At 41.6% G+C, this 15930-nt stretch overlaps 1 protein-coding gene across 3 annotated transcripts in view; it reads left to right on the forward strand.

Annotated features, from left to right (window-relative positions):
* The first annotated feature begins 8461 nt into the window (after positions 1–8461).
* The window catches only part of LOC139760411 (solute carrier family 23 member 2-like), a 107831-nt gene continuing 100362 nt past the window's right edge, over positions 8462–15930 (forward strand). For all 3 annotated transcript variants that reach the window (XR_011715336.1, XM_071683579.1, XM_071683581.1), the window contains exon 1: positions 8462–8696. The gene's annotated coding sequence lies outside the window, so the exon portion shown is untranslated. The remainder of the gene's footprint in view (positions 8697–15930) is intronic.

A 15930-nucleotide genomic window follows, 5' to 3' on the forward strand; every position in this document is an offset into this window, starting at 1 on the left:
AGAACATGTAATGTTCTCACGTAGATTAGACTAAACAATTTTACTAATGCTTGCCCGAGAGCTGAATCAAGGCTATCAAGAACAGCAGGTGGTCAGCGTCGACGGGGTCAGGGAATGGGCGGCCTGTTTCACTCTACAGGAGGGCCCACAGTGAGTGGTCGGGGTCCTGGAGAGATAAGTTTTGTCTCGCCGGTGTTCCAGTGTTAGAAAGACCACCTGCTGTTCCCCGTAGCCAGGGTTCGACTCTCGGACACGCAGTGACAAAATTGTTGAGATTATATCTATGTGCGTGGGTCTTCAAACGTCTTTTTTTCATATTTCTTCATTGCGAGAGATGCCTGTAAATCAGGCAAAAAGTTGATTGCTTGCTTGACTTATATCCACCAATCGAAAACTCTTTTAACACCTTCTCCAGGTATTAAAGATTATAACTCTGTGACCACAAACACACACACACACACACACACACACACACACACATACACACACACACACACACACACACACACACACACACACACACACACACACATACATTCACATGTAGATCTGTCCATGATGATAACTATTTAGACAATGAATATTCTTTTTATATTTTCTTCTTAAAGTTGATAGATTGTTTATATTTTACCTTTACCCTCGACAGTTTTAAAACTTTGGAAATGACTGAAGTAAAGGTGAGGAGAGAGGAACCAGGTTAAACGAACATAAGAGGGGATGAGATGTGTGGACTGTGCCTGGCAAAAATATTGTATATGTAACATGATACTTTATCACTTGTATATGTAACATAGATTAATACTTTATCAATAAAACAGTACCTTATATACTAGGTAAATATGAAATGAAAATTATTATTATCAATATATATATATATATATATATATATATATATATATATATATATATATATATATATATATATATTTTTTTTTTTTTTTTATTTTGCTTTGTCGCTGTCTCCTGCGTTTGGGAGGTAGCGCAAGGAAACAGACGAAAGAAATGGCCCAACCCACCCCCATACACATGTATATACATACACGTCCACACACGCAAATATACATACCTACACAGCTTTCCATGGTTTACCCCAGACGCTTCATATGCCCTGAATTCAATCCACTGACAGCATGTCAATATATATATATATATATATATATATATATATATATATATATATATATATATATATATATATATATATATCCCTGGGGATAGGGGAGAAAGAATACTTCCCACGTATTCCCTGCGTGTCGTAGAAGGCGACTAAAAGGGGAGGGAGCGGGGGGCTGGAAATCCTCCCCTCTCGTTTTTTTTTTTAATTTTCCAAAAGAAGGAACAGAGGGGGCCAGGTGAGGATATTCCAAAAAAGGCCCAGTCCTCTGTTCTTGACGCTACCTCGCTAACGCGGGAAGTGGCGAATAGTTTGAATATATATATATATATATATCCCTGGGGATAGGGGAGAAAGAATACTTCCCACGTATTCCCTGCGTGTCGTAGAAGGCGACTAAAAGGGAAGGGAGCGGGGGGCTGGAAATCCTCCCCTCTCATCTTTTTTTTTTTTTTTTCCAAAAGAAGGAACAGAGAAGGGGGCCAGGTGAGGATATTCCCTCAAAGGCCCAGTCCTCTGTTCTTAACGCTACCTCGCTAATGCGGGAAATGGCGAATAGTATGAAAGACAAAAGATATATATATTATCTCTCTCTCTCTCTCTCTCTCTCTCTCTCTCTCTCTCTCTCTCTCTCTCTCTCTCTCTCTCTCTCATACATATCCGCCATTTCCCGCGTTAGCGAGGTAGCGTCAAGAACAGAGGAATAAGCCTTAGAAGGAATATCCTCACTTGGTCCCCTTCTCTGTTCCTTCTTTTAGAAAATTAAAAAAAGGGAGTGGAGAGGATTTCCAGCCCCCCGGCTTCCTCCCCTTTTAGTCGCCTTCTACGAATGGACGAAGGCAAGCAAGTATGAATATGAACATTTGTATGTATATTTGTATGTATATGTTGATATGTATATGTACTTGTGCATGTATGGGCGTTTATATATTATAAATTTTAGGGAGAATAAAAAGATGTTCTGGAAGGAGGTAAATAGGGTGCGTAAGACAAGGGAGCAAATGGGAACTTCAGTGAAGGGCGTAAATGGGGAGGTGATAACAAGTAGTGGTGATGTGAGAAGGAGATGGAATGAGTATTTTGAAGGTTTGTTGAATGTGTCTGATGACAGAGTGGCAGATATAGGGTGTTTGGGTCGAGGTGGTGTGCAAAGTGAGAGGGTTAGGGAAAATGATTTGGTAAACAGAGAAGAGGTAGTAAAAGCTTTGCGGAAGATGAAAGCCGGCAAGGCAGCAGGTTTGGATGGTATTGCAGTGGAATTTATTAAAAAAGGGGATGACTGTATTGTTGACTGGTTGGTAAGGTTATTTAATGTATGTATGACTCATGGTGAGGTGCCTGAGGATTGGCGGAATGCGTGCATAGTGCCATTGTACAAAGGCAAAGGGGATAAGAGTGAGTGCTCAAATTACAGAGGTATAAGTTTGTTGAGTATTCCTGGTAAATTATATGGGAGGGTATTGATTGAGAGGGTGAAGGCATGTACAGAGCATCAGATTGGGGAAGAGCAGTGTGGTTTCAGAAGTGGTAGAGGATGTGTGGATCAGGTGTTTGCTTTGAAGAATGTATGTGAGAAATACTTAGAAAAGCAAATGGATTTGTATGTAGCATTTATGGATCTGGAGAAGGCATATGATAGAGTTGATAGAGATGCTCTGTGGAAGGTATTAAGAATATATGGTGTGGGAGGCAAGTTGTTAGAAGCAGTGAAAAGTTTTTATCGAGGATGTAAGGCATGTGTACGTGTAGGAAGAGAGGAAAGTGATTGGTTCTCAGTGAATGTAGGTTTGCGGCAGGGGTGTGTGATGTCTCCATGGTTGTTTAATTTGTTTATGGATGGGGTTGTTAGGGAGGTAAATGCAAGAGTCTTGGAAAGAGGGGCAAGTATGAAGTCTGTTGTGGATGAGAGAGCTTGGGAAGTGAGTCAGTTGTTGTTCGCTGATGATACAGCGCTGGTGGCGGATTCATGTGAGAAACTGCAGAAGCTGGTGACGGAGTTTGGTAAAGTGTGTGAAAGAAGAGAGTTAAGAGTAAATGTGAATAAGAGCAAGGTTATTAGGTACAGTAGGGTTGAGGGTCAAGTCAATTGGGAGGTGAGTTTGAATGGAGAAAAACTGGAGGAAGTGAAGTGTTTTAGATATCTGGGAGTGGATCTGTCAGCGGATGGAACCATGGAAGCGGAAGTGGATCATAGGGTGGGGGAGAGGGCGAAAATTTTGGGAGCCTTGAAAAATGTGTGGAAGTCGAGAACATTATCCCGGAAAGCAAAAATGGGTATGTTTGAAGGAATAGTGGTTCCAACAATGTTGTATGGTTGCGAGGCGTGGGCTACGGATAGAGGTGTGCGCAGGAGGATGGATGTGCTGGAAATGAGATGTTTGAGGACAATGTGTGGTGTGAGGTGGTTTGATCGAGTAAGTAACGTAAGGGTAAGAGAGATGTGTGGAAATAAAAAGAGCGTGGTTGAGAGAGCAGAAGAGGGTGTTTTGAAATGGTTTGGGCACATGGAGAGAATGAGTGAGGAAAGATTGACCAAGAGGATATATGTGTCGGAGGTGGAGGGAACGAGGAGAAGAGGGAGACCAAATTGGAGGTGGAAAGATGGAGTGAAAAGGATTTTGTGTGATCGGGGCCTGAACATGCAGGAGGGTGAAAGGAGGGCAAGGAATAGAGTGAATTGGAGCGATGTGGTATACAGGGGTTGACGTGCTGTCAGTGGATTGAATCAAGGCATGTGAAGCGTCCGGGGTAAACCATGGAAAGCTGTGTAGGTATGTATATTTGCGTGTGTGGACGTGTGTATGTACATGTGTATGGGGGGGGTTGGGCCATTTCTTTCGTCTGTTTCCTTGCGCTACCTCGCAAACGCGGGAGACAGCAACGAGGTATAAAAAAAAAAAAAAAAAAAAAAAAAAAAATATATATATATATATATATATATATATATATATATATATATATATATATATATATATATATATATATATTTTCTTTTTTTTCTTTTATACTATTCGCCATTTCCCGCATTAGCGAGGTAGCGTTAAGAACAGAGGACTGGGCCTTTGAGAGAATATCCTCACGTGGCCCCTTCTCTGTTCCTTCTTTTGGAAAATTAGAAAAAAATGAGAGGGGAAGAGTGGTTTGGGAATGTCTGGGGAGTAAAGTCAGGGGTTAGTGAGAGGACAAGAGCAAGGGAAGGAGTAGCAGTACTCCTGAAACAGGAGTTGTGGGAGTATGTGATAGAATGTAAGAAAGTAAATTCTCGATTAATATGGGTAAAACTGAAAGTTGACGGAGAGAGATGGGTGATTATTGGTGCATATGCACCTGGGCATGAGAAGAAAGATCATGAGAGGCAAGTGTTTTGGGAGCAGCTGAATGAGTGTGTTAGTGGTTTTGATGCACGAGACCGGGTTATAGTGATGGGTGATTTGAATGCAAAGGTGAGTAATGTGGCAGTTGAGGGAATAATTGGTATACATGGGGTGTTCAGTGTTGTAAATGGAAATGGTGCAGAGCTTGTAGATTTGTGCTGAAAAAGGACTGGTGATTGGGAATACCTGGTTTAAAAAGCGAGATATACATAAGTATACGTATGTAAGTAGGAGAGATGGCCAGAGAGCGTTATTGGATTGCGTGTTAATTGACAAGCGCGCGAAAGAGAGATTTTTAGATGTTAATGTGCTGAGAGGTGCAACTGGAGGGATGTCTGATCATTATCTTGTGGAGGCTAAGGTGAAGATTTGTATGGGTTTTCAGAAAAGAAGAGTGAATGTTGGGGTGAAGAGGGTGGTGAGAGTAAGTGAGCTTGGGAAGGAGACTTGTGTGAGTAAGTACCAGGAGAGACTGAGTACAGAATGGAAAAAGGTGAGAACAATGGAAGTAAGGGGAGTGGGGTAGGAATGGGATGTATTTAGGGAATCAGTGATGGAGTGCGCAAAAGATGCTTGTGGCATGAGAAACGTGGGAGGTGGGTTGATTAGAAAGGGTAGTGAGTGGTGGGATGAAGAAGTAAGATTATTAGTGAAAGAGAAGAGAGAGGCATTTGGACGATTTTTGCAGGGAAAAAATTCAATTGAGTGGGAGATGTATGAAAGAAAGAGACAGGAGGTCAAGAACAGGTGCAAGAGGTGAAAAAGAGGGCAAATGAGAGTTGGGGTGAGGGAGTATCATTAAATTTTAGGGAGAATAAAAAGATGTTCTGGAAGGAGGTAAATAAAGTGCGTAAGACAAGGGAGCAAATGGGAACCTCAGTGAAGGGCGCTAATGGGGAGGTGATAACAAGTAGTGGTGATGTGAGAAGGAGATGGAGTGAGTATTTTGAAGGTTTGTTGAATGTGTTTGATGATAGAGTGGCAGATATAGGGTGTTTTGGTAAAGGTGGTGTGCAAAGTGAGAGGGTTAGGGAAAATGATTTGGTAAACAGAGAAGAGGTAGTAAAAGCTTTGCGGAAGATGAAAGCCGGCAAGGCAGCAGGTTTGGATGGTATTGCAGTGGAATTTATTAAAAAAGGGGGTGACTGTATTGTTGACTGGTTGATAAGGTTATTTAATGTATGTATGACTCATGGTGAGGTGCCTGAGGATTGGCGGAATGCGTGCATAGTGCCATTGTACAAAGGCAAAGGGGATAAGAGTGAGTGCTCAAATTACAGAGGTATAAGTTTGTTGAGTATTCCTGGTAAATTATATGGAAGGCTATTGATTGAGAGGGTAAAGGCATGTACAGAGCATCAGATTGGGGAAGAGCAGTGTGGTTTCAGAAGTGGTAGAGGATGTGTGGATCAGGTGTTTGCTTTGAAGACTGTATGTGAGAAATACTTAGAAAAGCAAATGGATTTGTATGTAGCATTTATGGATCTGGAGAAGGCATATGATAGAGTGGATAGAGATGCTCTGTGGAAGGTATTAAGAATATATGGTTTGGGAGGCAAGTTGTTAGAAGCAGTGAAAAGTTTTTATCGAGGATGTAAGGCATGTGTACGTGTAGGAAGAGAGGAAAGTGATTGGTTCTCAGTGAATGTAGGTTTGCGGCAGGGGTGTGTGATGTCTCCATGGTTGTTTAATTTGTTTATGGATGGGGTTGTTAGGGAGGTGAATGCAAGAGTTTTGGAAAGAGGGGCAAGTATGAAGTCTGTTGTGGATGAGAGAGCTTGGGAAGAGAATCAGTTGTTGTTTGCTGATGATACAGCGCTGGTGACTGATTCATGTGAGAAACTGCAGAAGCTGGTAACTGAGTTTGGTAAAGTGTGTGAAAGAAGAAAGTTAAGAGTAAATGTGAATAAGAGCAAGGTTATTAGGTACAGTAGGGTGGAGGGTCAAGTCAATTGGGAGGTAAGTTTGAATGGAGAAAAACTGGAGGAAGTAAAGTGTTTTAGATATCTGGGAGTGGATCTGGCAGCGGATGGAACCATGGAAGCGGAAGTGAATCATAGGGTGGGGGAGGGGGCGAAAATCCTGGGAGCCTTGAAGAATGTGTGGAAGTCGAGAACATTATCTCGGAAAGCAAAAATGGGTATGTTTGAAGGAATAGTGGTTCCAACAATGTTGTATGGTTGCGAGGTGTGGGCTATGGATAGAGTAGTGCGCAGGAGGATGGATGTGCTGGAAATGAGATGTTTGAGGACAATGTGTGGTGTGAGGTGGTTTGATCAAGTAAGTAACGTAAGGGTAAGAGAGAGGTGTGGAAACAAAGAGAGCGTGATTGAGAGAGCAGAAGAGGGTGTTTTGAAATGGTTTGGGCACATGGAGAGAATGAGTGAGGAAAGATTGACCAAGAGGATATATGTGTCGGAGGTGGAGGGAACGAGGAGAAGTGGGAGACCAAATTGGAGGTGGAAAGATGGAGTGAAAAAGATTTTGTGTGATCGGTGCCTGAACATGCAGGAGGATGAAAGGCGGGCAAGGAATAGAGTGAATTGGATCGATGTGGTATACCGGGGTTGACGTGCTGTCAGTGGATTGAATCAGGGCATGTGAAGCGTCTGGGGTAAACCATGGAAAGTTGTGTGGGGCCTGGATGTGGAAAGGGAGCTGTGGTTTCGGGCATTATTGCATGACAGCTAGAGACTGAGTGTGAACGAATGGGGCCTTTGTTGTCTTTTCCTAGCGCTACCTCGCACACATGAGGGGGGAGGGGGATGGTATTCCATGTGCGGCGAGGTGGCGATGGGAATGAATAAAGGCAGACAGTGTGAATTGTGTGCATGGGTATATATGTATATGTCTGTGTGTGTATATATATGTGTACATTGAGATGTATAGGTATGTATATTTGCGTGTGTGGACGTGTATGGTGGACGTGTATGGGGGTGGGTTGGGCCATTTCTTTCGTCTGTTTCCTTGCGCTACCTCTCAAACGCGGGAGACAGCGAGAAAGCAAAATAAATACAAATAAATAAATAAATATATATATATATATATATATATATATATATATATATATATATATATATATATATATATATATATATATATATGCATATGAGTGGATGAGCCACTCTACGTCTGTTTCCTGGCGCTACCTCGCTCACGCGGGAAACGACGATCAAGTAGGATATATATATATATATATATATATATATATATATATATATATATATATATATATATATATATATATATATATATCATAAAAACCTCCAACAGCCAGGATCGAACCTGGGACCCGCTAGGCTATGGGCCAGGTTCGATCCTGGCTGTTGGAGGTTTGTATGTTCTATGAAGGTGCGCGTTTCTATGCACTATGTTCATATATATATATATATATATATATATATATATATATATATATATATATATATATATTGGAAAGGATCACAATTTTGCGCGTGATCAAGATATTCCTATGAGTCCACGGGGAAAATGAAACACGAAAAGTTCCCAAGTGCACTTTCGTGTAATAATCACACCATCAGGGGAGACACAAGAGAGAAATATAACAGTCAGTTGATATACATCGAAGAGACGAAGCTAGGACGCTATTTGGTGAACATGTGATTGTCCAAAACATGTTTTTTTTTTTTTTTTTTTTCCAAAAGAAGGAACAGAGAACGAGGCCAGGTGAGGATATTCCCTCAGAGGCCCAGTCCTTTGTTCTTAACGCTACCTTGCTAACGCGGGAAATGGCGAATAGTATGAAAGAAAAAAAAAGAATATATATATATATATATATATATATATATATATATATATATATATATATATATATATATATATATATATATACCAACCTACCACAACGTACTATAGTACGTTGTGTGACATTGTAATCCTTAAACATATTGCTGTTTTCTATGATGAGTAATAAAAAAGCTCAGGTTTCCACCATCATCATCTTTCAGTCTGGCTGGTACCATGATATGGCGGTGCGTACACACGTCATTAATACTTCGAAGCAACGCGTCCTTCAGTGAATCTTCTCTGACGTGTAGTGGTTGATCCTGGGCTTCAGGAGGAGGTAGTGCCCAGTAGGCCCGACCCCAGGCAGCAACTGACGTCCTCAGTCTACATCTTCCCCGCACGACCAACCTTCCTCCTCCGCCACTCGCCCCTCACCCTCCGTCCGCTTCACTTCCATACTGGTAAGTCGAGCCCTAGCATCGTTTGCCGTACTTGTTTGAAACAGTTTAAACTAATATATTTCCCTACACGTTGGAAATAGTAAGTACGGTTTATAATTTCTTTTTTTCTCGCTTAGCTTGTGTAACGTTACCATTATCGGATCAATTATTATCTTTTTATCTTTCATTTATAGTCTGTGTCATGAAGAAAAGAGAACACGTAGTGTGGTTTACATTTCCTATTTCTTAGTCCATTTACTGTAAATGTCATCCAATTTTTATTAGACACATTTCTAGAGAGGAAAAAGAAAATGAACCTTATGATAGATACTTTGGAGAAAATTCATGTGGTTTCAGAAGTCGTAAAGGATTTGTAGATCAGGTCTTTGCTTTGAAGAATGTGTGTCAGAGATAGAAATGAATAATAGGATTTTCACGTGGCGTTATGAATCTGGAGAAAGCATATGGTATGGTTAGAAATTCGCTATTGAAGGTGGTGCGAATATTTGGTCTTGGTGTGTAGTTATCAGAAACAGAAGTTTTGATCAGGAGATTAAGATCACGTGAAAGGTAATAGAATATATGTTGCGGTAAGAAAGCTACTGAAAACAATGAAAAGTTTATATCAACAGTGTACGGCATGTTTACCAGTTGGAAGAGAGGAGAGTGAGTGGTTGCAAGTGAAGGTTGGCCAGCAGTGGGGGTGAGTGATATCGCCATGAACTGTTCAATTTGTTTAGGGATGGGATTATGAGGGAGGTTAATGCAAGGGTCTTGGAAAGAGGAGCGAGTATACAGCATGTAGGGGATGAGGGAAAAAACAGGTATGTTTGAAGGAATAATGGTTCCGACTGTGTTATATGGTTGCGAGGTGTGGGTTGTGCGGAGGAGGGTGGATGTTTTGGAAATGAAACGTTTGTGGACAATATGTGGTGTGAGGTGGTTTGATCGAATAAATAATAAAATGGTGAGAGAGGTGTGGTTATAAGAAGAGCGTAGTTAAGAGAGCTGAAGTGGGTGTGCTGAAATGGTCTGGGCATATAGAGAGAATAAGTGAGATGAGGTTGACAAAATGGATATATATATATATATATATATATATATATATATATATATATATATATATATATATATATATATATATATATATATATCCCCTATCCCTGGGGATAGGGGATTAAGAATACTTCCCACGTATTCCCTGCGTGTCGTAGAAGGCGACTAAAAGGGGAGGGAGCGGGGGGCTGGAAATCCTCCCCTCTTTTTTTTTTTTTTTTTTTAATTTTCCAAAAGAAGGAACAGAGGGGGCTAGGTGAGGATATTCAAAAAAAGGCCCAGTCCTCTGTTCTTAACGCTACCTCGCTAACGCGGGAAATGGCGAATAGTTTAAAAGAAAGAAAAAGAATATATATACGTGTCAAGTGGAGAAAACGAGAAAGGGGAGACCAAGTTTGAAATGGAAAGATGAATTGAAAAATATTTTGAATGGTCATAGCCTAAGCATACAGGAGGGTAGATGATGTGTATGGGATTGAGTGCAGTGGAACGATGTGATATACAGGGGGCGACATGCTGTTAGTGAACTGGACCAGGGCATGTGAAATGGCCGGAGAAAATCTAAGAAATGTCTGTGGTGCGTGGTTGGTGATAGAGGCTGTGGTTTCGGCGCATTGTATATGACATCTAAAGAATGGATGTGGGCAAATGTAGCCTGTTTTGATCTGCTTCTGGCACAATCTCGCTAACAATGGAAATGGCGGACGAGTATGAAAGAAAAGAAAATATGTTTCTATATCCGTCTACTTTTATTGCAGTGGAACGGCTTGAGAGGAGGCTGTGCACTCGAGAACAGAATCAAAATCTGAAGGAAGGAAATTTAGAAAGCAAAGATATATTTTACCCCATCATATGTTTCAAGACATATTACCGGACTTAGCCAGCTGGTGGTTGCACCATAAGTGAAAATTTATCTTCGCCGGGGAAGTATCGTTGTCATTTGACTGAAGAAAGACATTACAATTTCAACGAGGAACTTTCACTCTAAAGGAGTCCTTCAGTACCCTGTTCCTGATAGTAGCGCAGCCTCGAAGCTGCAATAGCCCCATTAAAGAGGTCCTGAGGTATATATATATATATATATATATATATATATATATATATATATATATATATATATATATATATCTCATACAAAACTCCAACAACCAGGATCGAACCCGGGACCCCTGTGTAACAGGCGGGAATGCTACCGCTAGGCTATGGGCCTGGCTTATAGGAAATAACTATTCGAGTACTTTATACTTGAATACCCTTCGTCTCACGTTGGTGAACAACGGGATCTACACCGGTCATTTCCCTACAGGCGCACATAGCCAGCAGGTGGCATTTTTTGTTCTATGAAGGTGCGCGTTCCTATGCACTTTGTTCGTATTCATATACCTCCGCGTTGTACAGTTAGGTTCGGTGAAATGCTATCTGCTGACTGTGTGCGCATGTTGGGAAATGACCGCGCAAAATTGTGATTCTTTCTAATATATATATATATATATATATATATATATATATATATATATATATATATATATATATGTATGTGTGTGTGTGTGTGTGTGTGTGTGTGATAGGGGAGAAGAATACTTCCCACGCATTCCCCGTGTGTCGTAGAAGGCGACTAAAGGGGACGGGAGCTGGGGCTAGAAACCCTCCCCTCGTATTTTCACTTTCCAAAAGGGGAAACAGAAGGAGTCACGCGGGGAGTGCTCATCTTCCTCGAAGGCTCAGATTGGGATGTCTAACTGTGTGTGGATGTAACCAAGATGAGAAAAAAGGAGAGATAGGTAGTAAGTTTGAGAAAGGAACCTGGATGTTTTGGCTCTGAGTGAAACGAAGCTCAAGGAAAAAGGGGAAAAGTGGTTTGGGAATGTCTTGGGAGTAAAGTCAGGGGTTGGTGAGAGGATAAGAGCAAAGGAAGGAGTAGAACTACCACTGAAACAGGAGTTGTGGGATTATGTAAACTCTAGATTGATATGGGTAAAACTGAAAGTGGATGGCGAGAGATGAGTGATTATTGGTGCCTATGCACCTGGGCATGAGAAGAAAGATCATGAGAGGCAAATGTTTTGTGAGCAGCTGAGTGAGTGTGTTAGCAGTTTTGATGCACGAGACCGGGTTATAGTGATGGGTCATTTGAATGCAAAGGTAGAGTAATGTGGCAGCTGAGGGAATAATTGGTGTACATGAGGTGTTCAGTGTTGTAAATGGAAACGGTAAAGAGCTTGTAGATTAGTGTGATGACAAAGGGCTGGTGATTGGGAATTCCTGGTTTAAAACGAGAGATGTAAATAAGTATACGTATGTACGTAGGATAGATGGCCAGAGGGCGTCATTGGATTACGTGTTAATTGATAGCTGCATGAAAGAGAGACTTTTGGATGTTCATGTGGTGAGAGATGCAACTGGAGGGATGTCTGATTATTATCTTGTGGAGGCGAAGGTGAAGATTTGTAGAGGTTTTAAGAAAAGAAAAAAGTTGGGGGTGAAGAGAGTGGTGAGAGTAAGTGAGCTTTTGAATGAGGCTTGTGTCAGGAAGTACCAGGAGAGACTGAGTGCAGAATGGAGAAAGGTGAGAGCAAAGAACGTAAGGGGAGTGGGGGAGGAGTGGGATATATTTAGGGAAGAGTTGATGGCTTGCGCAAAAGATGCTTGTGGCATGAGAAGCGTGAGAGATGGGCAGATTAGAAAGGGTAGTGAGTGGTGGGACGAAGGGTTAAGATTGGTGGTGAAAGAGAAGAGAGAGGCACTTGGACGATTTTTGCAGAGAAAAGGTGCAAATGACTGGGAGATGTGTAAAAGAAAGAGGGAGAAGGTCAAGAGAATGGTGCAAGAGGTGAAAAAGAGGGCAAATGAGAGTTGGGGTGAGATAGTATCATGTAATTTTAGGGAGAATGAAAAGATGTCTTGGGAGGAGGTAAATAAAGTGCGTAAGACAAGAGAACAAATGGGAACATCGGTTAAGGGGGCTAATGGGGAGGTAATAACAAGTTGTGGTGATGTGAGAAGGACATGGAGTGAGTATTTCGAAGGTTTGTTGAATGTGTTAGATGATAGATCGACAGATAAAAGATGTTTTGGTCGAGGTGGTGTGCAAAGTGAGAGGGGTCAGGGAGAATGATTTGGTAAACAGATAAGAGGTAGTGAAAGCTTTGCTAAAAATGAAAGCCGTCAAGGCGGCGGGTTTGGATGGTATTGCAGGTGAATTGACTAAGGGTGACTGTGTTGTCGACTGGTTGGTAAAGATATTCAATGTGTGTATGGCTCATGGTGAAGCACCTGAGGATTGGCGGAATGCATGCTTAGTGCCATTGTACAGAGGCAAAGGGGATAAAGGTGAGTGCTCAAATTACAGAGGTATAAGTTTGTTGAGTATTCCTGGGAAATTATATGGGAAGGTATTGATTGAGAGGGTGAAGGCATGTACAGAGGATCAGAATGGGGAGGAGCATTGTGGTTTCAGAAGTGGTAGAAGATGTGTGGATCAGGTGTTTGCTTTGAAGAATATACTTAGAAAAACAAATGGATTTGTATGTAGCATTTATCAATCTGGAGAAGGCATATGATAAGAGTGGATAGAGATGCTCTGTGGAAGGTATTAAGAGTATATGGTGTAGGAGGCAAGTTGCTTGAAGCAGTGAAAAGTTTTATCGAGGATGTAAGGCATGTGTACGAGTAGGAGAAGAGGAAAGTGATTGGTTCTCATTGAATGTCGGTTTGTGGCAGGGGTGTGTGATGTCTCCATGGTTGTTTGATTTGTTTATGAATGGGGTTGTTAGGGAGGTGAATGCAAGAGTTTTGGATAGTTTTGAATGAGAGGGCTTAGGAAGTGAGTCAGTTGTTGTTCGCTGATGATACATCGCTGATGGCTGATTGGGGTGAGAAACTGCAGAAGCTGGTGACTGAGTTTGGTAAAATGTGTGAAAGAAGAAAGCTGAGAGTAAATGTGAATAAGAGCAAGGTTATTAGGTACAGTAGGGTTGAAGGACGAGTCAATTGGGAGGTAAGTTTGAATGGAGAATTGTGGAGGAAGGGAAGTGTTTTAGATATCTGGGAGTGGATTTGGCAGCGGATGGAACCATCTAAGCGGAAGTGAGTCACAGGGAGGGGGAGGGGCGAAAGTTCTGGAGCGGTGAAAAATGTGTTGAAGGCGAGAGCATTATATCGGAAAGCAAAAATGAGTATGTTTGAAGGAATAGTGGTTCCAACAATGTTATATGGTTGCGAGGCGTGGCCTATAGATACAACACTGAACACCCCATGTATACACTAATTATACCATCAACTGCCACATTACTCACCTTCGCATTTAAACCACCCATCACTGTAATCCAGTCTCGTGCATTAAAGCTGCTAATACACTCACTTAACTGCTCCCAAAACACTTGCTTCTCATGATCTTTCTTCTTATGACCAGGTGCATGTGCACCAATAATCATCCATCTCTCTCTCCCTCCACTTTCAGTTATACCCATATCAATCTAGAATTTACTCTCTTACACTCTATCACATGCTCTCACAACTCCTACTTCAGGAGTATTGCTACTCCTTCCTTAACTCTTGTGTGATATCCCCATGGTTGTTTAATTTGTTTATGGACGGGGTGGTTAGGGAGGTAAATGCAAGAGTTTTGGATAGAGGGGCGAGTATGCAGTCTGATGTGGATGAGAGGGACTGTGAAGTGAGTCAGTTGTTGTTCGCCAGTGATACAGCTCTAGTGGCTGATTTGGTTGAGAAACTGAAGAGGTTGGTGACTGAGTTCGGAAAAGCGTGTGAAAGGAGAAAGTTGAGAGTAAATGTGATTAAGAGAAGTTAATTGGGATGTAAGTCTGAACGGAGAAAAAATGGAGGAAGTGAAGTATTCTAGATACCTGGGAGTGGACTTAGCAGCAGATGGAACCATGGGAGTGGAAATGAGTCAAAGGGTCGGGGAGGGGGCGAAGGTTCTGGGAGCGATGAATAATATGTGGAAGGAGAGAACGTTATCTCTGAGAGCAAAAATGAGTATGTTTGAAGGAATAGTGGTTCCAACGATGTTATGTGTTTGCACGGCATGGGCTAGCCCAATAGGTAGGGTTGTATAGAGGAGGGTGGATGTGTTCGAAATGAAATGTTTGAGGACAATATGTAGTGTGAGGTGGTTTGTTCGAGTAAGTAATGAAAGGGTAAGAGAGATGTCTAGACATAAAGAGAGTGTGGTTGAGAGAGCACAAGAGGGTGTGTTGAAACGGTTTAGACTTACGGAGAGAATGAGTGAGGAAAGATTGACAAAAAGGATGTATGTGTCAGAGATAGAGGAAACAAAAAGCGAAGACCAAATTGGAGGTGGACGGATGGAGTGAAAAAGATTTTGAGCAATCGGGGCCTGAACATACAGGACGGTGAGAAGTGTGCAAGGAATAGAATGTTGTCAATGGACTGAGCCAAGGCATATGAAGCGTCTGCGGTAAACCATGGAAAGGTGTGTGTAAGGCCTGGATATGGGTAACGAGCTTTGGTTTCGGTGACAGCTAGAGAGTGAGTGTGAATGAATATGGCCTTTTTGTCTGTTTTTCTGGCACTACCTCGCTGAAGGGGGGGGGGGGGTGCGACCCTATTTCCAGTGTGGCGGGGTAGCGACAGAAATGGATGAAGGCAAGCAAGTATGAATATGTACATGTATATATGTATATTTGCGTGTATATATATGTATATGTATATGTATATATATATATATATATATATATATATATATATATATATATATATATATATATATATATATATATATATTGGAAAGGATCACAATTTTACTCGTGATCAAGATATTCCTATGAGTCCACGTCCCGTGGACTCATAGGAATATATATATATTCAAGTCAATTGGGAGGTAAGTTTGAATGGAGAAAAACTGGAGGAAGTAAAGTGTTTTAGATATCTGGGAGTGGATCTGGCAGCGGATGGAACCATGGAAGCGGAAGTGGATCATAGGGTGGGGGAGGGGACGAAAATCCTGGGAGCCTTGAAGAATGTGTGGAAGTCGAGAACATTATCTCGGAAAGCAAAAATGGGTATGTTTGAAGGAATAGTGGTTCCAACAATGTTGTATGGTTGCGAGGCGTGGGCTATGGATAGAGTTGTGCGCAGGAGGATGGATGTGCTGGAAATGAGATGTTTGAGGACAATGTGTGGTGTGAGGTGGTTTGATCGAGTAAGTAACGTAAGG

Source organism: Panulirus ornatus, chromosome 36 (genome assembly GCF_036320965.1).
Source record: "Panulirus ornatus isolate Po-2019 chromosome 36, ASM3632096v1, whole genome shotgun sequence".
NCBI classification, from domain to species: Eukaryota; Metazoa; Arthropoda; class Malacostraca; order Decapoda; family Palinuridae; genus Panulirus; species Panulirus ornatus.